Below are 23,405 nucleotides of genomic sequence, written 5' to 3'. Positions count from 1 at the left end.
TGCACGTGTTGATGATGCCAGGCTGGATATGTTTGCTCGAAAGCAGAGGCCATATGAAGCCATCCCTCCAACTCAAGCAGCACTACTTCAGCATGCAAAGCGCGCTGCCTATCAAGCAGGCTGTATATGGAGTCAGTCAACACTGCGCCAACCAGAAACACAAAGTCCTGCTGACTGGGGATGGACAAAGAGTGGAGACACATGGAAGGTCTTCTGGACAACGCTTCCACCTATTGCCGAGAGTTGCCAACAGCTGACCAAATGTGGATGCAAATCTGAATGCCGTGGAAGGTGCAAATGCTACCGATTCAGTCTCACCTGCACCGGACTATGTAGCTGCAAATGTGAGGACAAGTGAAAACATGCAGCTCACTGCTGGGGTGAACAGTGCATTTGTGAGCTCTGTATTTGACTCATTGCACTCTGCAGTGACAAACATTGACCATAACTAAACATTCCAGTTGTGCATTTAAAAATAACAAATAAATAAAATAGTTTGTAGGATATGTTCTGGTCTATGTATATTTTTCATCATATTTTTGCTAGAAATGGCAGAAAGGAGCTCCCTAGAAGGTTAAGAGTGGGAATTTTAGATTTCTCATAGTCAAAAACCTACTTTTAGACACCAAGATCATTCAAATCGGTCAAAGTGGCCAGATTATATCCCATTTTCAAGTCTGCAGCGGCGGCCATCTTGAATTTCAGGTGGCCCGCGTAGTTTTTCAAAAGAATAATGTCTAAGGAGTATTTGTGCCAAGTTTGGTGCTTGTATCACCATTTGAAAGATTGTTTCAGTTATCTGCTACACTAATGTGCCATAACCCAACCCAATCTGATCTAACCGCGAGTTGGCCTAGTGGTTAGCGTGTCCACCTCTCGATCGCGAGTTCTACTCACGGTCGGGTTATACCAAAGATCATCATCAAAAATGGTACCTACTGCCATCTGGCAAGGCACACTGCAATACAGATGTGAGTGGGGAGTCAAACTCTCGCGGTTACCAGAGGACCAGCCCCCCCACTGTAACCCTAGCTATGTAATAGTTGAGAGGCCGAGGGCTACAGAAACGGAGATCGGCGCTGCTTAATGCGTCATATGGTGTGGGAAGGACTTTAGATAGTTCGGTTGGGTTAGATCAGATTGGATGGTGGTTGTTCTTCCCATAGCCAGCAAAGGTTGTAGGGGCCCCACTGATGACATTTTAACCTTGATGGAGCCCATCCCTCTCCAAGCTTGATCAATGGACAAATAGCCTAACTGCATGTCTTTGGACTGTGGGGGAAACCAGAGCACCCAGAGAAAACCTACACAGACATGAAGAGAACATGCAAACTCCATACAGAAACCAGCAAGTTTGACCCAGAACCTTCTTGTTGTGAAGTTATGTTGGGGTGGGGTGGGGAACTTGGGTTAGATTGGTTAGAGTAGATTGGGTTGGATTAAGATGGATTGGGTTAGTGTTGATTTGGGATTGAATGTTGTGGGGTACTTCGGTTGGGTTGGGTTAGATCAGATTGGGTTCTTCTTCCCATAGCCAGTAAGGGCCGTAAGGGACACCACTGATGACATTTTAACAGTCCGTAATTGGTGAGTCTAGGGCATTTTAACCTTGATGGAGCCCATCCCTCTCCAAGCTTGATCAATGGACAATTAACCTAACTGCATGTCTATGACTGTGGGGGAAACCAGAGCACCCAAAGGAAACCCATGCAGAGCAGACATGAAGAGAACATACAAATTCCACACAGAAAGGTCCCCTTCGGCAACCAGGCTTGAACCCAGAACCTTCTTACTCTGAGGTGGCGGTGCTAACCACTACACCACCGCGCTGCCCCCAGATTGGGCTAGGTTTTGGTTAAATTGGATTGGATTATGGAACATTAGGTTACAGTAGGTTGGGTTTAGATTGGTTTGGGTAAACTGGGTTGGGTTAGACTGGGTTGGGTTATGGCACATACAGTAGGTTATTATAGTAGGTTGGGTTTAGTTAGATTGGTTCTGGTAGATTGGGCTGGATTAAGATAGATTGGGTTCGGGTTGATTGGGATTGGATGTTGTGGGATACTTGGAATAATTAGGAGAAAAATTCTCTCGTATCCCTCTCCATTCTTTTTGTTTCTCTTTTTTCATGTCTCTTTCTCATCTACCTCACTTTTTTACATCTTACTTTATCATCTATCATTCTCTCTCTTGCTCTCATTCCTCTCTTCTATTTGCTTCTCTTTTTTCAGATCTCTTTCTTGTCTATCTCACTTCCTCTCTTTTTCTTTCACCTCTTATTTTATCATCTATCATTCTCTCTCTCCTTTTTTTGTTTCTCTTTTTTTCATATCTCTCATCCATCTCATGTTCTCTCATCTCTATCTTGCATCTCTTTCTTTGTCATCTATCATTCTCATCTCTCATCCCTCTCCCTTCTTTTTGTTTCTCTTTTTCATCTCATCTTTTTTCTTTTTCACCTGTTTCTTTATCATCTATCATTCTCTCTCTCATTCCTCTCTCCTATTTGCTTCTCTTTTTCCCCAAATCTCTTTCTCGTCTGTCTCACTTCCTCTCTTCTCTTTTTTAATCTTCTACCTCTTATTTTATCATCTATGTCTCCTTTCTTTTTGTTTCTCTTTTTCTCTTTTACCTCTTTCTTTCTTTATCATCTGTCATTCTCTCTCTGCCTTTTTGTTTCTCTTTTTTCATATCTTTCTCATCGAACTCGCTTCCTCTTTTTTCTCTCCTTTATCTCCATCTTTCACCTCTTTCTTTCTCTTTTATCCATCACCATCATCTCTCTCTCTCTCATTCCTCTCTTCTATTTGCTTCTCTTTTTTTCAGATCTTTCTCATCTATCTCACTTCCTCTTTTTCTTTCACCTCTTATTTTATTATCTATTATTCTCTCTCATCCCTCTCCTTTTTGTTTCTCTATTTCATATCTCTATCTCTCACTTTCTCTTTTTCTATCTTCCACCTCTTATTTTATCATCTCTCTCCCCTTCTTTTTGTTTCTCTTTCATCTCTTTCTCATCTATCTAGCTTTTTCTCTCATTTATCTCTTTCTTGCTTTATCATCTATCATTCTCTCTGCCTTCTTTTTGTTTCTCTTTTTCATATCTTTCTCATCGAACTTGCGTCCTCTCTTTTTTTCTCTCCTTTATCTCCATCTTTCACCTCTTTTTCTCTTTTATCCATCACATCATCTCTCTCTCATTCCTCTCTTCTATTTGCTTCTTTTTTCAGACCTTTCTCATCTATCTCACTTCCTCTCTTTCACCTCTTATTTTATCATCTCTCTCATATCCCTCTCTTTCATATCTCTCATATCTATCTCACTCTCTTTTTCTATCTTCCGCCTCTTATTTTATCATCTCTCTCTCATATCCCTCTCTTTTTCATATCTCTCATATCTATCTCACTTTCTCTTTTTCTATCTTCGGCCTCTTATTTTATCTCTCTCCCCCTTCTTTTTGTTTCTCTTTTTCATCTCTTTCTCATCTATCTCGCTTTCTCTCATTTATCTCTTTCATCTCTTTCTTGCTTTATCATCTATCATTCTCTCTCTGCCTTCTTTTTGTTTCTCTTTTTCATATCTCCTTCTCATCCAACTCACTTCCTCTTTCTTTCTCTCTTTTATCCATCACCATCCTCTCTCTCTCATTCCTCTCGTCTATTTGCTTCTCTTTTTTCAGATCTTTCTCATCTCTCACTTCCTCTCTTTTTCTTTCACCTCTTATTTTATCAGCTCTCATATCCCTCTCTTTTTCTATCTTCCACCTCTTATTTTATCATCTCTCTCCCCCTTCTTTTTGTTTCTCTTTCATCTCTTTCTCATCTATCTCGCTTTCTCTCATTTATCTCTTTCTTGCTTTATCTATCATTCTCTCTCTGCCTTTTTGTTTCTCTTTTTCATATCTCTTTCTCATCCAACTCACTTCCTCTTTCTTTCTCTCTTTTATCCATCACCATCCTCTCTCTCTCATTCCTCTCTTCTGTTTGCTTCTCTTTTTTCAGATCTTTCTCATCTCTCACTTCCTCTCTTTTTCTTTCACCTCTTATTTTATCAGCTCTCATATCCCTCTCTTTTTCTATCTTCCACCTCTTATTTTATCATCTCTCTCCCCCTTCTTTTTGTTTCTCTTTCATCTCTTTCTCATCTATCTCGCTTTCTCTCATTTATCTCTTTCTTGCTTTATCTATCATTCTCTCTCTGCCTTTTTGTTTCTCTTTTTCATATCTCTTTCTCATCCAACTCACTTCCTCTTTCTTTCTCTCTTTTATCCATCACCATCCTCTCTCTCTCATTCCTCTCTTCTGTTTGCTTCTCTTTTTTCAGATCTTTCTCATCTCTCACTTCCTCTCTTTTTCTTTCACCTCTTATTTTATCAGCTCTCATATCCCTCTCTTTTTCTATCTTCCACCTCTTATTTTATCATCTCTCTCCCCCTTCTTTTTGTTTCTCTTTCATCTCTTTCTCATCTATCTCGCTTTCTCTCATTTATCTCTTTCTTGCTTTATCTATCATTCCCTCTCTGCCTTCTTTTTTTTCTTTTTTTATCCATCACCATCTAACACACACACACACTCCTGATGATGTGATGGTGATGTGATGGTGATGACGTGATGGTGATGATGTGATACAAACCTAATAACTGGATCTATCCAAGGCCACGTGGTGCCGCTGGAGTCGCGCGCTCACTTCCCCGCTGTGCGCGTGTTTCGTACGGCGCGCTCGAGCGCTTTTTCCTCTCCACCTCCACGTGTTGCATTGTGGGTGTTTTGCACTCCTCACCCACTGTGGCTCGGGGAAGTTTTTTTTGGCGTGTGCAGGATCTCGGGGGCGGGGATCAGGGACCTTGGACCGAACCGGGCTGCGGTGTCGAACAGCCAGCGGACATTGGTTCGAATCTCAGCCGGATCCTGTGGAGCAGTGAGTGCGGAAGGTAAGAGATGTTCTCAGGCAGCACACTCCCGGTTTCACCCCAGCTGCACAGGACACTGTCTCTACACCCAGGCTCAGGGTGCACACTCATTACTGCACACCACTTTCATAGGGAATTAGTTTTATTTTATTAAAGTCAGAGTAAAAGTAGATCACTTTAACAGTGGAAATGTTTGTATAAGTTATCTGTCCATTGTGTAACATCATGGTGATGTAAGAACAGGGCTGACACTTAAAAAAAAAAACCTGCATCATCATTATTATTATTATTATTATTATTATTATGCTTTTTTCTCCTCTCCAAAGTTCTTTAAGAGTTTAATATGGGAGGCCAATGGTGCCACCAATCAAAATTTTTACACCTTAAAGTGCCATTCCACCATTGGATGTATTCTTTGGCATAAAATACAATATATTTTGACAACATGTATAAATGGTATCACTAGATAGAGAAATCTTTTAGCTTCAAAATGATATCTCATCTCATTATCTCTAGCCGCTTAATCCTGTTCTACAGGGTCGCAGGCAAGCTGGAGCCTATCCCAGCTGACTACGGGCGAAAGGCGGGGTACACCCTGGACAAGTCGCCAGGTCATCACAGGGCTGACACAGACAACCATTCACACTCACATTCACACCTACGCTCAATTTAGAGTCACCACTTAACCTAACCTGCAAGTCTTTGGATTGTGGAGGAAACCGGAGCACCCGGAGGAAACCCACGCGGACACGGGGAGAACATGCAAACTCCGCACAGAAAGGCCCTCGCCGGCCACGGGGCTCGAACCCGGACCTTCTTGCTGTGAGGCGACAGCGCTAACCACTACACCACCGTGCCACCGCTTCAAAATGATACATCAAACATAATTTTTTGACAACGACAAGTATATTAATTTTGCGACCAAAGTCACCTACCCTTTTAATTTCCGTGCGTGATGTCATCGGCAGGTTCCCCTTCTTGTGTACCGTGTGACATGGCACATATTATCAGCAATGGCGGATAGAACGCGATAAAAATAATACCAATAAATCTAGCTAATACCAATAAATCTAGCTAACTGAAAGATTAACTCAAAATTTTTCGCAATTTTTTTGGCCCCCATATACGAGGAGAAATGACTCTCTCACTTTGGGGGTTTCCTGGTCTAAAAATAGACCGACACGTGGTACACAAGAAGGGGAACCTGCCGATGACATCACGTTTCACTACCGCGCGGAAATTAAAAGGGTAGGTGACTTTGGTCGCAAAATTAATATACTTGTCGTTGTCAAAAAATTATGTTTGATATATCGTTTTGAAGCTAAAAGATTTCTCTGTCTAGTCATGTTGTCATAAAATATATTGTATTTTATGCCAAAGAATACATCCAATGGTGGAATGGCACTTTAAAGCCAAACATATCTGTGAAGATACTCAGTCCTCCAGGTACATAGTAATCTGTGGTTGGTAGAAGAGAGCAACTGGACTTGCTTGAAAGGTCTTGAAGACGTTCATTTTTGTCAACCTGGAATGACCATCACTGAACAGAGACAGATAGAACTGAGGATGCCTTTCGGATGAGAGGCGAAACGTCTTCAAGACTTTTCAAGCAAGTCCAGTTGCTCTCTTCTACCAACCACAGCTTAAAGCCAAACAAAGCCCAAACTCCTTTACGCTGACGGATAATATCCATGCAAGACGTATTAAATTATTCATTTGTTCAGATCTGTACATACTGTGTACAGATTTTATTTGGAAAGAAAAACAATGTCCTGAGTGCTGCCGTCTTACTTTCTCTGAGGTTCACATATCGCACCCTGAGGACAAATTGCGTGAGATAATCAGAGATTGTGACGTCACTTACACTCCGTATGATTTACCGAGGATGAGATCTAGTAGATACATTTACTTTTAAATTGTTGGGGGCGTCGTGGCTCAGGTGGTTAAGGCGCCATACCATGAATGCGGGCGACCCGGGTTCGATTCCGGCCCGAGGTCATTTCCCGATCCCTTCCCATCTCTCTCTCTCCTGCTCATTTCCTGTCTCTACACTGTCCTATCCAATAAAGGTGCAAAAAGCACAAAAAAATATCTTTAAAAAAAAAAAATTGTTGTAAACAACACTCAGGATGCCCGAGTGTCAAGCTGTAAAAATAAGCCTGATCACTGAAACAGTGAAAACACACACGTGAGCAGACACCTTTATCCGCCGATAAATGCTCCATTGCTGACAACTTGCAGTGGTTTTTTTTTTTTTGTTTTGTTTGCTTGTTTGCTTTTCAAAATATTAAATTTGTCCTTGTAATTTTATGTGACTGTTTATTTCTATTCACTGAGAAAAGTGATCCTTTTAGACGACAAGAATCAGATTGCTATGACAACGGACATCGCTTAATAGTATCTGTGTCAGTACTGAGTATGCGTTCTCTAGCAGAGTTAGATTTACACTTCATAAAAGTAAAGCCTGTTGATTCACGTATTTTGTTGCCAGTAAAATCACAAGGTTACAGAAAATTTCTGATTAGCTTTTTAGAATTAGAAGCCTTTATTTGTCACATATACATTACACCACAGTGAAGTTCTTTGTATTTAACCCATCTGAAGCAGTGAAAACACATGCATGCGCATGCACATAGAGAGAGAGAGAGAGAGCAGTGGCGCCTGGGGATTTTTTTTGTTTTTAGATTTCGAAGCCTTTATTTGATGGCTCTGTGTAACAAAGGTAAACAGTGTTCTAGTGATCCAGTTATGTCACAAGCGGATATCCGGTTTTGGTGCATCTAGGTAAGCCTATTTTTAACAATATCATAACTTTTAAAATGGATAAATTGCTAGAATAAATTTTTATTTGGGGGCAATTCCACAGGTAACTGACGCAACATTCAGAGGGTTTAAAATGAAACTGTGTGGCTATTATAGAAAGGGCAAACTCAAACAAATCTATGATGGCTTAAGGCCCAAAGGCCATCTTGGACAATACAGAGTTTTTCCCCCAGATATGAATAATTTATTTAGTGGCATGCAGATCACATTGGTAACTGACGCAACTTGGTGAATTCGACAGCTGTGAGCACACAAGTACAAACGCCAATTTCTGTGAAACTTGTTGCAATTTTATTCACATTTTTTCCAACTTTGCTTTTAACATGCCATAGTATACAATGAAAGAAATGAACTATGAAAAATGTTTAGAACTGACAGTTGAGATCATGGAATGTACAGTAACTGACGCAACATTCTTGGTAACTGATGCGACACTTTCCAAATTGACATATGATTTGATGTACAGAGAGAGATAAAATGTGGTAATTTTCTCTTTCTTAGTCATAATATCAATCAGTGAACAAAGCTACTTGTTAGATCTAAAAGGCCCCAAAGCTGTGATACTCAATGGAATCAATTTTTTCATGGAAATGTAAAGAATAAGCTCCATTTGATATAAAACACAATTTAACTTACCTGGTGAGGACTTTTGACAGCAGTTTGAGTGCTTCTTTGTGTCTGTTAGTTTTGGGTTTAAAGTATGCACTTGGATCTGGCAATTTCAAAATGGCCGCCAGTCATGTGACATGAGTTCAGCACAAAAATATTGACTGCAGTGAATAATAGGTTCAACAATTAATAATAGGTTCAATTTATATAGCGCCTTTCTCAAAACCCAAGGTCACTTTACAATTATAGGCAGAAAGAAAGAGAAAAAAAAGTCCGCCAAATAGAGGTCAGGATGTCATTCCAGTGATGTAGCAGCCACAGTCCCACCAAAAGGCGCACGAAAACAAGTCCCACACCTCCAGCACAGCCGCCATGATGCCGCCAGCAACATCGCTCGAACACCACACCATGGATCCACAAAGCGAGCACAGAAGCACTGCCACGCAGAGCGCTGGTATGTCCCAAACCGCCTGCACAGCTGCCGCGACGCCACCGAGCAACATCACTCGGAACATCACGCCAAGCATTAAAGCACAGAGCGCTGGACAACCACGATGTTAAAATGAGCAATTAATTAAAAAAGGGTGTTTTAACATATAAAGTTTCAAATGTGCATAAAATTAAAACCGTTGCCTATGAGCTTGAAATGTTTAAAAAGAAATGAAATCACGAACGCAACTGCCTGTCTGCCTTTAAGTGTGCGTAATAATTTGCCCCGTCTCATTCTTATTGATGAGACCATGTGATATAATGCATTACTCAACCTGAACAATTTGCTTAATCTAGTTACTTCTATTTTTGCCTAAGGCTTTTTTTTTTTTATAATCATGTCCATTTTTATTTCACATCCTCTTTCTCGAGGGCAGCACGGTGGTGCACTGTCGCCTCACAGCAAGAAGGTCCGGGTTCGAGCCCAGCGGCCGGCGAGGGCCTTTCTGTGCGGAGTTTGCATGTTCTCCCCGTGTCCGCGTGGGTTTCCTCCGGGTGCTCCGGTTTCCCCCACAGTCCAAAGACATGCAGGTTAGGTTAACTGGTAACTCTAAATTGAGCGTAGGTGTGAATGTGAGTGTGAATGGTTGTCTGTGTCTATGTGTCAGCCCTGTGATGACCTGGCGACTTGTCCAGGGTGTACCCCGCCTTTCGCCCGTAGTCAGCTGGAATAGGCTCCAGCTTGCCTGCGACCCTGTAGAACAGGATAAAGCGGCTAGAGATAATGAGATGAGATGCATTTTTTTTCCTTCAGAGAGAACGAGGTCATAGCCCTGCTAGCATATTCTACCAGACGACCTGAAATCACGCATCATGCTTTGATGCACTTTAAAGATATGAAATTTGACAGAGACATTTTTGACGTTGTTCGTCAACGGCTGTGTGTTACTTTGACACGTACCTGTTTGAAAGCCTGTTAATACTTTTTTTTTTACGTCTGAAACCCTTTAGTAAGCTCGTTTATTTTATTCTTTTATGCTCTCTGAGAGTTAATAGATGAGAAAATTACACCTACTCATTTCTCAGCTGTTCCTGGTGGACGAGAGCAAAAGAAAACCTGCATGTTTCTGATTCGGATGTATTTTGAAGATACATTTGTCCTGGGACTTAGTCATTTGTTATTGCCAGGTTTTGAGACAGGAGAAAAATCAGCTAAATAATCACGAGTAGATGTGTGAGGAATGTTCAGTGAAGATCAGAGTTAAAAATGCATGTCATGTTTGTTTTTTCTATCTCTGAAGTTAGTCTATTATCACTGGTGCTGTGGTTGTAATTGGTTTTGTAATTAACAATTATTCGCTGAAGGCGACGTGAATATCGGTGAATAATAACCGAGACGGAGATGAATAATTAACAGTTATTCCATGAAATTGAGTCGTACATGAGCTGATAGCTGACGAGGCGCAGAGTGCCGAGTCGGCTATAAACCATGTACGACAAGATTGAGTGGAATAACGGTTTTATTCTATCCACATCCAACAAAATAATTTCCGCTTAGAATGTAAACAAACCAGCGAAATGATGAGCAATTTGTGAAAAATGCGATAATAATAATTCTTGAAAAAAAAAAACCGTTCCTACCATCAAATACTTTCATTCCGTATTTTGTTTCTTTTTTTGGCGGCGGGGCTTTGTTTTCAAGTAGTTTTCATTTCATCCTCGGTTGGTTCAGCAACACGCGCCGCCATTTTGTTTTTCTCCACTCACGGTATATGAGCTGATAGCCTAGTAGTAGAGTAGCCAATCAGAGCGTGCGATTGCTCAAATCCACTGAATGTGGATAGAATAATAACTGATATTCATTGATCCTGAGGTGAATAATTTGTTTTAGTATAAATACACAGATGATTGTTTAAAAAAATGTATTTCAAACTTCAAAAGCGGCATTCGAATGTAATAAACGGCGCGGCTCAGACTTGTCACTTATCTACGCCGAGTCTTTGTTTTGAAATCGATAAAATAAATCTCAATCCTACCTTACTTTTGAATAGTTTTAGACCAAATTTCATAGCGTCTTTAGTGTTTTTAGGAGCAGCATTTTGTTTCATCATTTGTAATTCTTCCTCACTTACGGTGACTGAGCAGTTGGCCGCCATTTTGCCGAGTCACTTGAGGTGATTGGTCGAGAAATTCAGACTATTTCTCGATAATCGGCGCATGCGATTGTCTGTAATCACCTCCGTATTTATACTAATTTGTACTGCAAGGTGAACGTTATTCATCATTATGGACTGTTTATAAACCAACCGCTCTACAGGAAGTGAATTACTGGGAAATAAATAAATGTAGAGTGTTTACTTAAAGATGGCATCAGTGATTCTGGAGAAAGATTGTTGATGTTTGAACTCGACAGCCAAACCCACATGGACACGCTTTTCCAAGGCATTGACGCTAACAACCATACTGACCAATTGGTTCTGTGAAACAAGGCACAACTAATGTTATCCACCTGTCAAGCAGAAATGGAGCAACCTTCGCATCCCTCTTCATGCCTTTCAACTCTCTGAAAGCCTCACTGATGTTAACGCAGCTCTTCGTCCTTGCCTGATCGTAGCACTCCTTTTTCAATTTTTGTTCTTCTGACTTTCTCCTCTTTTGGGTCTTTCTTTGGCCAGCTCTCCTTCATGACAATACAGTTCTGTTGTAGAGTTCAGCAAGTTAGCATGTTCCAGATTTAGCGTTCCTCTCTCTCTCTCACTGCCCCTTTCCCCCAGAAACATATTTATGTCTGTGGCTCTTGCTGTGGTTGGAAGAAAGGGTCAAATGTCAGTCACCGTACCTCAGACATGTCTGTCTGTTACCCCTTTTCCACCAAATCAGTTCCAGGGCTGGTTCGGGGCCGGTGCTGGTTCACAACTCGTTCAACTTGCGAGCCAGCTGAGAACCAGTTTGCTTTTCCATAGCTTGCGGTGCTAAGGGAAGCCACGTCATTACGTTGCTGTATACGTCAGTTACGTCGTTGTATACGTCATTACGTCGCTGTATACGTCAGTTACGTCGCTACATTTGCATAAACCTTGGCGCAAATATCGAAGCAAAAACAACACGGAAGCAGCAGCAGCAACAATAATAATAATAATAATAATAATAATAATGGATGACTTCGCATTTGTACAGCTGCTGCTTCTCGTCGCTTAAAAATGGCGATCTTTCGCGGTCTTGTTATTGTTGTTGGTCTTAACAACTCCGCCCCCCCTGCTGACGTAAGCAGTTCTTTCCTCTGGCCCAGCAGAGAGTTGGTGCTAGCCTGGAACCGGTTTTTCTGGCCCCAGAGCCAGTTCTTTGTCAGTGGAAACAGAAAACCCGGTTCCAAACTAAGCACTGGCCCCGAACCAGCCCTGGAACTGCTTTGGTGGAAAAGGGGCATGTGTGTGGGTGGGTGGGTGGGTGGATGGTTCATCACACACACAGTTGAACACAAAGTTAATGTGCAATAAGTTGCAAGTGTGAAAGCTAAGCTAATATAAAGTTTTCATGTTAGAAACGTAGGCTTACCGAGCGAGCCGTGCAGCCGTGTTTTACACGGCCAGTTCTCAAAAAACACGGCCATAAATCCCCAAACACAGCCTATAAATTTTATACTAGCCCGTGCTAAACAAAATTTTGTGAAATTTTGTTGTTTTGTGACCTAATTTTGTGCATTTCTGTGGACATTTTTGTCGACGGTCAGCGGTTTCCCGGGGCGTGCCCAGCACGCGTGCTTTCCATATATAGAAGTTAAATCGAGAAAATCAAATCTGCCACCAAAAATGTAGCGTTCTTATTGGTCAGACTTCGAAACAAGGCTTGAATAGAAGCAAAATACTACGAGTTTTGAGAGCTTCGCCAATAAATATCTTCGAGTTTTTTGTCATGCAAGTATGATAAACATATTGACAAACTTTACACTTTCCTCCATGGCCACTGCTGAACAGTGATGGGAATAACGGCGTTAGAAATAAACGGCGTTACTAACGGCGTTACTTTTTTTAGTAACGAGTAATCTAACTAATTACTTTTTACATCGTTATAACGCCGTTCCCGTTACTTACAATAAAATACTATGCGTTACTTTATTAAAGCTGTTCTCATCTGGCACGCTGCTCGTTCAGCCTTTCTTTACTCTGCTTTAGTGTGGGGCGGGGAGACACGAGACAACGGCACAGTAAGCCAATCAGAGTAGATTTGGACAGCATACGTAGGTAGGCTCCGCCTACTGCACTACTGCGCACACTTTCAATCAGAAGGCACAGCGATGGCGAGCGGTCAGCCCAGCACTGCGCTTTCACATTGGAAATACAGCCAGGACTTTTCATTACTTGAAATAAAAGGCAAAAATATCTACGTGCAATGCACATTATGTCGAGGAACAAAGCATTTGTCCTCGTCAGTGGCCAGTAATTAGTAACATAACAATTTTAATAGCTACAAAAATATATTAAATTTGATAGATGTCTTATCTCACATTATCCCACAAAAATATTAATATAATATAGATAACGTTATTAATTGGTTCTGTTAAGTGTCAATTTCAGTCATTAAACACATTTAACATTCACTTTTATTATGATTACACTAATTGAATTTGATTTTTTTTTGGGGGGGGGGGGGGAGGGGTAACACAAAATGTAACGGAATAATTACTTTCCCTGGTAATTAGTTACTTTTATGACAAAGTAACTCCGTTACTAACTCAGTTACTTTTTGGGAAAAGTAACTAGTAACTATAATTACTTTTTGAAAGTAGCGTGCCCAACACTGCTGCTGAATAATATATTATAGTTTTTAAATGACCTAAATTAGATGAAACATAAAACTTATCACCTTCCTCAGTCACACCGGACTCGGCGTACTGAGCGCCCACTTCTGCATTCATAAAAGACTGTTCCCATGGTAACGGCATGATAATCACTTTCACTCTTTCGGTTTCAATTGGTTTCTATTCCGCCAACATTTACATTATCTTATATAAGACTTTTTCATAAACTACCATTATTATTGAATATTTTTTGTATTGTTTACAGTATTTACATTTCAAGTAACTACAGGAAAATTTCCTTTCATTTGTAAATTAATTCCACTTATTTTTAACTCCTGTTTATTGCACTTTTTAACAGAATCAAAATGATTCCTAACATTTTGTGATGCAACATTTGCATTATGTATATTTTGTAAAATCAAAACTATTATTTTAGATTAGATTAGATTAGATTCACTTTATTCATCCCACATCGGGGAAATTCACGTGTTACAGTAGCAAGAAAATGTCAAACAGATAACAAAACTGAAATAAAAATTAGACAAACGGAGGATTAAATACAGAGGGCTATTTGCATTATCTACCGTGAAAAAGTATAGAAAAATTGCCTTATTGAGAGGCTCGGAAAATTGCACATTACAGGTAGACTCTATATATATACACACATATACATAATATTTATATATAAATATAAGTATGCATAAAAATAGTTTCGGGCCTATATTATTGCACATAATTGCATCGATGAGAGATGGCAGAGGTAGTAGTGGTGAAGTATTGCAAATTAAACGACAAACAGGTTATTGGTGCTACGTTACAAGTTGTGGGTGTTATACATCTCAGTTGTATACAATAATTTCATAATATTAATGTTCAAAGTTGGCTGGATCTCATTTGTTGTCTTTGTTGTTTATCGTAAAGATGTATTCCGTGTAATACGACTCGATTGCAGCAATTTGTATTTTGTTTTTTATCTCAAGTGCACTAGAAATTATAACTTAAGGTTTCTGCTTTTATTGCAGGAATTTGTAGAAGATTTTATTGATAATTACAGTGATTTGTAAAGTTCTGGTTAATGAATAAGAACCTACATTTAAACTTTATAACATTTTATTACGTTAACGCCGGAAGTCATCAGATTGCACCAAAAAGATGAAATTTTCAAAATCCCCGCCCCCCTCCGGTCGTGACCAAGTTACACTCCCTACTTTCAGAAAAACACTCCCAACCTTCCCAATCCTGGCTAAACCCCTGGTTAGAAAAGATCTAATCGTGTAATTTTGGTTGGCAAAGGCATCATAAATAAATAATCCACTTTCAATGAATGAACCAATTGGCTTACCATAGTCTTACCTTTGCTTCAGTTGATCCATAGACATGCATATTTCTCACGGAAGTGATTAGCCAGTATTAAAGCCTTATGGGTAATCCGGGGGGTTTAAAGCTAGCTCACTGAGCAATATATTGGGTTTAGACCGGTCAAGAGGAATTTATCCTTCCCTTCTGAGAAAGTGTAATTTCATTTAGACTGTACGAATTAAGGTGGAGGCTTGGAAACATTCAGAGTGGTTTACCTAGCATCTGTTCATTTTCTTTACAATTAGAAGGAGAACTAAGAAGAATAATAAAAAAACATATGAGACCTTTGAATCATTATCATACACATGCTGTTTAACAATTTTTTAAAGGAGAACTGAAGGCAAATTTTTTTTATTATCAAAATTCTATTTGTCTCATTTTATTAAATATCGGAATGCATTTTTGATGGCTATTTTGTCGCTGCTATAGCAAGTTATGAGTGTTTGAAATATGCTCTGTAATATATCAGTCCATATGTCAAAGCAATGGCCGTAAACGAGATTCGTTGAGACCTGTGCGAGACATCGTAGGACGGAAGTAAAACGTACAGCGGAAATCAAAGCGACCAACATCTGCCTACGTTGTCAAAAGACGCGCGCGCCCTCTTTCGAATGCTGACGTAATCAAGCCGGAAGTTTTGTTTGTTTTGATATTAAATCAGGAAAGTTTGAAAAAAGTAGGCGGTGATCGTCATTTAAAGTCGTTTTTGTGCAATATTTCATTTGGAAAACAGTTTTCAAAATGGCGGCACTGACACCTGGCTGACACTTCATATTTCGAAGTCTCGCACAAGTCTCGTGAAGATCTTGCGGATAAGCGACGCCTGCCGTGGACCGAACGAACTAAATTCAACATGGCTAAAAACCAAATAGGCCGATAAGTATAATATTTAATTGCAATTAGTTGCCAATACGAGTCACGATATAAGGTTACTAAAACCGAAAACGTAATTGAATAACACACTAAGAAATAAAGCAAGTTTAAAAATGACTTCATTTCTCCTTTAAGGAATAAGTCTACAATGACCGATATGAACAAATGCTTTGTTTAATCTGTTTTTGGTGATTAAAGATTAAATTCCATCCATCCATTATCCGTAACCGCTTATCCTGTGCAGGGTCGCAGGCAAGCTGGAGCCTATCCCAGCTGACTACGGGCGAAAGGCGGGGTACACCCTGGACAAGTCGCCAGGTCATCACAGGGCTGACACATAGACACAGACAACCATTCACACTCACATTCACACCTACGCTCAATTTAGAGCCACCAGTTAACCTAACCTGCATGTCTTTGGACTGTGGGGGAAACCGGAGCACCCGGAGGAAACCCACGCGGACACGGGGAGAACATGCAAACTCCACACAGAAAGGCCCTCGCCGGCCGCTGGGCTCGAACCCGAACCTTCTTGCTGTGAGGCGACAGTGCTAACCACTACACCACCGTGCTGCCCACCTGCCGCCATATTGAATTGATGTACAAATCCAGAATGCAAGGGTGTATACATAAGTAGTACATTTTATTAACATATTTTGATATTCTAATTATTCTTGTTTTTTTTAAAGGATTCTTGGCGGGGGTCTGCGCTCTCCGAGTGCTTTTCTAGTTAAGAAATAAAGCAAGTTTAACAATGACTTCAGTTCTCCTTTAAAGTACAAAGTATAAGCTGTTAAACTCCTCAAAGACGACTGCTTGAGTATACGTATATTCAAATATGTTGTGTGTGTAAATATACACTCACCGACCACTTTAATAGGAACTTGTTCTTGATTCTGAGATCCCTGTTCTTGGCTGCAGGACTGGAACCCAATGTGGTCTTCTGCTGTTGCATGCCGAGATGCTTTTCTGCTCTGTTGTAAAGAGTGATTATATGAAAGCTTATATATATATATATATATATATATATATATATATATATATATATATATATATATATATATATATCTCCTTATCCTTCCTGGCAGCTTGAATTAATCTGTCGATTTTCCTCTGATCTCTCTTATCAACAAGGCGTTTGTTTCCACCCACAGAACACTCACTCACTCACTCACTCACTCAGTGTTTTTTGTTTTTTGCACCATTTTGTCTGTGTAAACTCTAGAGACCTTTGTGTGTGAAAACCCCAGGAGTTCAGCAGTTTCAGAAATACTCAAACAAACCAGTCCATCTGGCTCAAACCAACACCCATGCCACAGGGAAAGTAAGTCGCACTTTGAGATCACAATTTTTCCCGTTCTGATGTTTGAACATTAATGAACTGAAGCTCTTGATTTGTATCTACATAATAATAAATAATAAGTTAAATTTATATAGCGCCTTTCAAAAAACCCAAGGACGCTTTACAATTATAGACAAGGAAAGAGAAAATAAATAAATAAATAAAAATATAATAAAAAATAAAAAGTCCACCAAGTAGGGGTCAGGATGTAATTCCCGTGGTGTAGCAGCCACAGTCCCACATCTCCAGCACCGCCGCCGTGACGCCGTCAGCAACATCGCTCGAACACCACGTCCTGGATCCACACAGCGAGCAGAGAAGCTCCGCCACGCAGAGCGCTGGTGTGTCCCAAACCGCCTGCACAGCCACCGCGACGCCACCGAGCAACATCGCTCGGAACATCACGCCAAGCGTTAAAGCACAGAACGCTGGACAACCACGATGTAAAATGAGCAACGAGCTCACTGCAGTCCACAGCTGGGAGCACAGGCATCACCTACAGCAAACCAAGGCCTGGAGGGAACCGACGCCCAAAACTGGGTCCGGAGCTACACCACAACCGGCGGACAAAACACTCAAACAAACATCAAACTACACAAACACACAGGAAAGAAAAAAAATAGAAAAAGAAATAAAATAAGCGCTCCGGTGATACATGATTTTATTGGCTGATGATCAAACAGCAGGTGTGTGTATGGGTGTTCCTAATAAAGTGGCCAGTCAGTGTATATGCAACATTTTTTTTGTCATAAGTCTTCTGTATAAAAAAAAAGTAGTAGAGAACCTTGAGAAGTCATGGAGCAGCACGTGGCGAAATAACAACGGTGTAAGAGAGAACAGAAACAGGGAAGTTATGAATTTAAAATCCCAGCTAGATACAGAAAGCACATGATTCTGAGATTTACAATGAAAAGATTAGATGATGATAGTGTCATGGGAGGATAAAGGGCTAAAGGAACACCTGATCCAAAGCACTAACCTAGCTAGTTAGCTTTAAGTGGCTAACCAAGAAAAAAAAAAAATTGTGTTGATTAGTTTCTTGATGCAATACGATCCGGTATCCAATCTGCAGCATTTTGCATAGATCCGACAACTTTTGCATAGAGCAGAGCAAAACGCATATTTATGACGTTATTCGCTGTGACCAATCAGCATATGACGTTATTCGCTTAGACCAATCAGCTTGTACCACCGTTGAAGCTCAGCGAGTCCACAGAAGAAAAAGTGGAGAAACAATGTCGGAAAGCTGTGAGCGAATTTTAAAATGTCCCAAACACAATCCTGTGCTGAGTGTTTAAGTAGGGCTGGGAATCGATCCGGATTTCCTGGATCGATTCGATTTTGATTCATTAGGTCACGATCCGATTCGATCCACGATTCGATCCGATTCGATTCGATATCGATTCATGTACATATTGCTGTATTGTCACTTTAAAACTTTTAAATAAAAACTGACCCTATTGACAAACAGCTCCATGTCTGTTTGTGCTTGTATCTGTGTATGTGTAAGAGGGACACACAGAGAGACAAGAGTTCAAGTTTGAAAGAAAGCTTATTTATTTTGGAATGAAACATATCCAGGTTTTATTTGAAGTCTAAATCAAAATTATGACATTTGGTGGCCCTCTTTTAGTTAAATAACATACCCAGGTCTGGGTTTCTGACCACAAAAAAATAGCTCATCAGTCAAGAAATTATGTTTGATAAGTCTCAGAGTGTAACAAACTATGACATTTGGTGGCCCTCTTCTAGTTAAATAACATACCCAGGTCTGGGTTTCTGAACACAAAAAAAAAAAAAAGCTCATCAGTCAAGAAATTACCGTCTCGCTTAGATGTTTTCGGCTGGGCAAGACATAGCGTGGCTCTCTAACCTCTTTACTAGTAGCCTAAACCCAGCATTTTCGACTACGCTGTAGGGGCGGAGGTCTTTACAAATAAAGATCCCGACTCCCTCTGTAAGGCTCATAGCACGCTTAGACTGTGGGGGAAATTTCACACCAAATGCATTTTCAAGTGCCGTCTGCTTCGCGTCAGGTTTAGCACTAGCTGTCTCGGGGTGGTGCCTGGATAAATGGTTTCTTTAGATTGGTGGTATTGCCCAGATATTTTACTTCTATTTGGCATAACTTGCAAACTGCATTCGTTTTGTCCAGTTCGTCTCTGTCCTCATACCGTTTGAAGCCGAAGTGTTTCCACACATCCGACTTCATCCCCGGCGGTGTTTTTAACCGGGCAGCTTCGTCCATCTTCTTGTTTTCTTTATAAGTTTCGTTTTGCCGGCACCCGCTTTTATAGTGCTCCTTGCGCGTTCGAGAAAATAGTGTTATAGGCACCTGGAAGAAATCGATTCACATGTTGTTGGATCGATATCGTGTTTTTTTTCGCGTGAATCGATATCGAATCGTGGATCGATTTTTTTGACCACAGCTCTATGTTTAAGTATGTACTGAATATTAAATTCCTATTTGCTAACTAAATGTATGAAATAAATAAATGGGCGAGTGAGTCATGGCTGTGATTCAAGAGGGCGCTTGCTCAAAACTCACCAGTGACGCGTTTTAAACAGAATGTGTTTATCAAGACTGATTGTCACCCACAACTGTTAATGTCGCTACTTTCCTTTTAACTTTTTGGAAGGTTTTATATTAAATTGTTGATGATATACCTCAGGGTTTTAGGCTAGTGCTGTACCATTGTAATTCAGAATGGTTTTGTTATCAGAAAAATGGTGTTATGGAGGACTTTCACGTGACTTTTCATGTGATGCAACTGTGGATTTGTTTTACGTGGCCATATTGCCGGGCGAGCTTTGTGTTTGAAAATGACCGGCACAAGTGTACACAAGGGATTGTAAGCAAACATCTACGGAAACTTTTTTAAGTTGCATCTAAAAGACCTTTAGACCTACGCCAGAGACTTGTAGTGCTTTTGGATGTAATAACAGACGTGGAGATAAGCCTGGTTTAACTTTTCACCACTTCCCGGTGAACCCAGAAAGACGAGAAAAATGGCGAACTGCAGTTAAACAGGAAGACTGGATGATAAAAGCATTCCTGTGTGTGTGGAGAACATTTTATATCAGGTTAGAGTGAAAGCTCTGTGCAACGTTAAAATGTAGATCTGGATGTGGGCTTTGGACGCGATATATTTTATTAGACCTAATGCTTGGCTCGACTAGCAGCATGTTTGTGATGTACTGATAATGTAGATTCAGATAAACACCATAAAATATGCTAGATCTAGGCCCTGGCTTGTTTATTATTTTTAGAAGCCCATGTTTGAGCTTACCTTTGTCATGATAAAGCCATCCTTAAAAAAAATCAGTTTCCTGTCCACCGGGTGAGCAAAAAATTTTTCAGTAGGGAGGGAGGGATTTTTTTTTATGATGGATGGATAAGAAATCGCAATGCTGTGTTTGCTTTTTCTTTCAGTACTTTTTTATTACAAAAGCAGACACATTTAATAAAATGACAGTTTAATCAACTGAAACTTGTACAAAAACTTTAAGTTAGCATTTTAAATGCTGACTGCAACATTTGCAAAACTTTTACAAAGGTACTTAAAATGTCCCACACACGGACTTTTTGTAGTTCTAAACTGACCGTTAGGCCTAGTTCGGATGAAATTACACTATTAAAATGATCACTGGATGATTTGTTTTTCTGAATCTTTACTATTTTGTTGTTCGCTAGAATACCATTTTGCGATTTCACACTTAAGCAGATGTTTGAAAACTCCGGATCTCCTTCCTTCATGGTGGCTGCCATTTTTTTGTGCCGCACGGCGCATGCGCAGAGCTGATTCAGTTCTATATTCTGCGCGGAATGCAGGGCTTTCCACAAACGCCGGCCGCCGGCCATACAATTAAGTCCAGCCGGCTACTTTAATGACTATTATTTTTGTAGCCCACAGGCTCTAAATATTAATTTTCGATTTTAATAAAATTAAATGTTTATCTAACAGACTGACAATAATGTCAAACTGAACCGCACTCATTTAAGTTGTGATTTGCGCTGTTTGTACCGATAGTAACCACAAATTCCCCGCCAACTTCGTTGATCAAGGGAGAGTAACTCATCCGCGGCCCCGACATGCGGTGTGTGCGCGCGCGCGCACACTCGGCGGAGGCAGTAGCGTGTCGGGGCCGTCGGAGGGAACAGAAGCAGAGATAACGCTTATTTTGTCTCCGGTAAACCAGTCTTCTCTCGTTCAATTACGTGCTGGCATCAAAAGACACCGTTGGTTGTAAATGAAACCAAACTGAGTGGTTGGAGTGTATTTTCATACACAAATGGAGAAATGTTCGCTGAGTGTTTGTGTAGCCCCATTGCAGACCGTTGTCGTTGTTAATTCGTAGCATGCTCAGTTGCGTGAATGCGTCATGCACCGAAAATAAGAGATTTACAAGCCAGGAACGCCTCATGATGCAATACGCAAGAAAAGAAAGAAGATTTACTGCCATTTTACTTTGTATTTGAGTAAAGTGAATAAATAAATGGTCTGTGGAAAATACATTTAATCCTGGGAACTGCGTGCACAGGAGTTTATTTTGGGTTTACTCCCCCCCCCTCCCAGGCTGGCTACTTATTTGTCATGGCTGGCTAGTATGAACCTTAGTGGAAAGCCCTGGGAATGCGCAAATGTCAAGTTCGATTTTAGATTTACGAACCCGAAAAAAATGTCAAAAAACCAGCGTTAAAAAAAAAAAAAATTCAACTGCACAAACGGCACTCACCCGGCCGGTGGACCGGAAACAGAACATTTTTTAATAATGGCCTAAGGTATTTTTCTTTATCGGGAATTTCCCATAACATTCTGGCATGAAACCTGCCTCGGAATATTTGTAGGCATCTGCACTTTTATAAGCTTTTAGCGTCTTTGGTGTATTTAGAAAGTCTAAATACTAAATAGTTCAGGATGTCATAGTGTCACAAATGCGGTAGCTGGTTTGCCAAACACTTTTTAAGTGGAATAAAAATGTTGTTGGGCAAGTTATATGGATATGTGATACCTGCATGTTTCAGCTTTTGGATGTTACAAGATCTGCTGGTGTGATCTAAATTTTTTTTATAACTTCAGAGCGATTGTACTGACTGCAGTCGTCTCGATTTTCTTCATTAACTGTTGCGGCCATGGTTCTTTGTTTGCCCGACAATACGGCAGACGCTCCATGATGTCAGTGAAGGTCCTCTACAGGAAAATGATCAACTTCATAGTGGTAACTGTAAGTTTGCTTCATACTGGGCCACATGACGACACCACCCTGTTGTTGATTATTAGCTCATCCAGCCAATAGGTGATGAGTTTATGCTGTCGTGTGTTGTCCGGCATTGTCGTCTTGTCTCGTCTTCTTCCGCTTTATCCGGGACCGGGTCACGGAGGCAGCAGTCTAAGCATGGAAGCCCAAACTTCCCTCTCCCCAGACACCTCGGTCAGCTCCTCGGGAAGAACACCGAGGTGTTCCCAGGCCAGCCGAGAGACATAGTCCCTCCAGCGTGTCCTGGGTCTTCCCCGGGGCCTCCTCCCGGGGGGACATGCCTGGAACGCCTCCCCAGGGAGGCGTCCAGGAGGCATCCGAAAAAGATGCCCGAGCCACCTCAGCTGGTTCCTCTCGATGTGGAGGAGCAGCGGCTCTACTCCGAGCTCCTCCCGAGTGACTGTGCTTCTCACCCTATCTCTAAGGGAGCGCCCAGCCACCCTGCGAAGGAAACTCATTTCGGCCGCTTGTATCCGCGATCTTGTTCTTTCGGTCATTACCCAAAGCTCATGACCATAGGTGAGAGTCGGAACGTAGATCGACCGGTAAATTGAGAGCTTCGCCTTTTGGCTCAGCTCCTTCTTCACCACGACGGACCGGTAAAGCGACCACATCACTGCGGAGGCTGCACCGATCCGCCTGTCGATCTCACGCTCCATCCTTCCCTCACTCGTGAACAAGATCCCGAGATACTTAAACTCTTCCACTTGAGGCAGGACTTCTCCACCAACCTGGAGAGGGCAAACCACCCTTTTCCGGTCGAGAACCATGGCCTCGGACTTGGAGGTGCTGATTCTCATCCCAGCCGCTTCACACTCGAACTCGAAAAAAACTCAAAACACACTCGAAAAAAACTTTGCAGTCGAGTTTGCAGGCATTGTCCACATTTCACAAAAATTGTTTCCCACTCAATTCTTCACTAATTTTTATTCTTTTTGGCAGGAAGGTAGGTCTGCCTGGGGTGCATGTAGCTTCTACCCAAATGTGCATAATTGCGATTAATA

At 41.0% G+C, this 23,405-nt stretch overlaps 1 protein-coding gene across 1 annotated transcript in view; it reads left to right on the top strand.

Moving 5' to 3' along the window:
- The first annotated feature begins 4,845 nt into the window (after window positions 1-4,845).
- plxnb3 (plexin B3) overlaps window positions 4,846-23,405 on the top strand; it is a 275,840-nt gene continuing 257,280 nt past the window's right edge. The window contains exon 1 of the mRNA XM_060932435.1: window positions 4,846-4,930. The gene's annotated coding sequence lies outside the window, so the exon portion shown is untranslated. The remainder of the gene's footprint in view (window positions 4,931-23,405) is intronic.

Source organism: Neoarius graeffei, chromosome 10 (assembly GCF_027579695.1).
Source record: "Neoarius graeffei isolate fNeoGra1 chromosome 10, fNeoGra1.pri, whole genome shotgun sequence".
Classification (NCBI taxonomy): Eukaryota; Metazoa; Chordata; class Actinopteri; order Siluriformes; family Ariidae; genus Neoarius; species Neoarius graeffei.
Note: the sequence above shows the minus strand (reverse complement) of the source record. Positions and strands in the feature narration are given on the sequence as shown.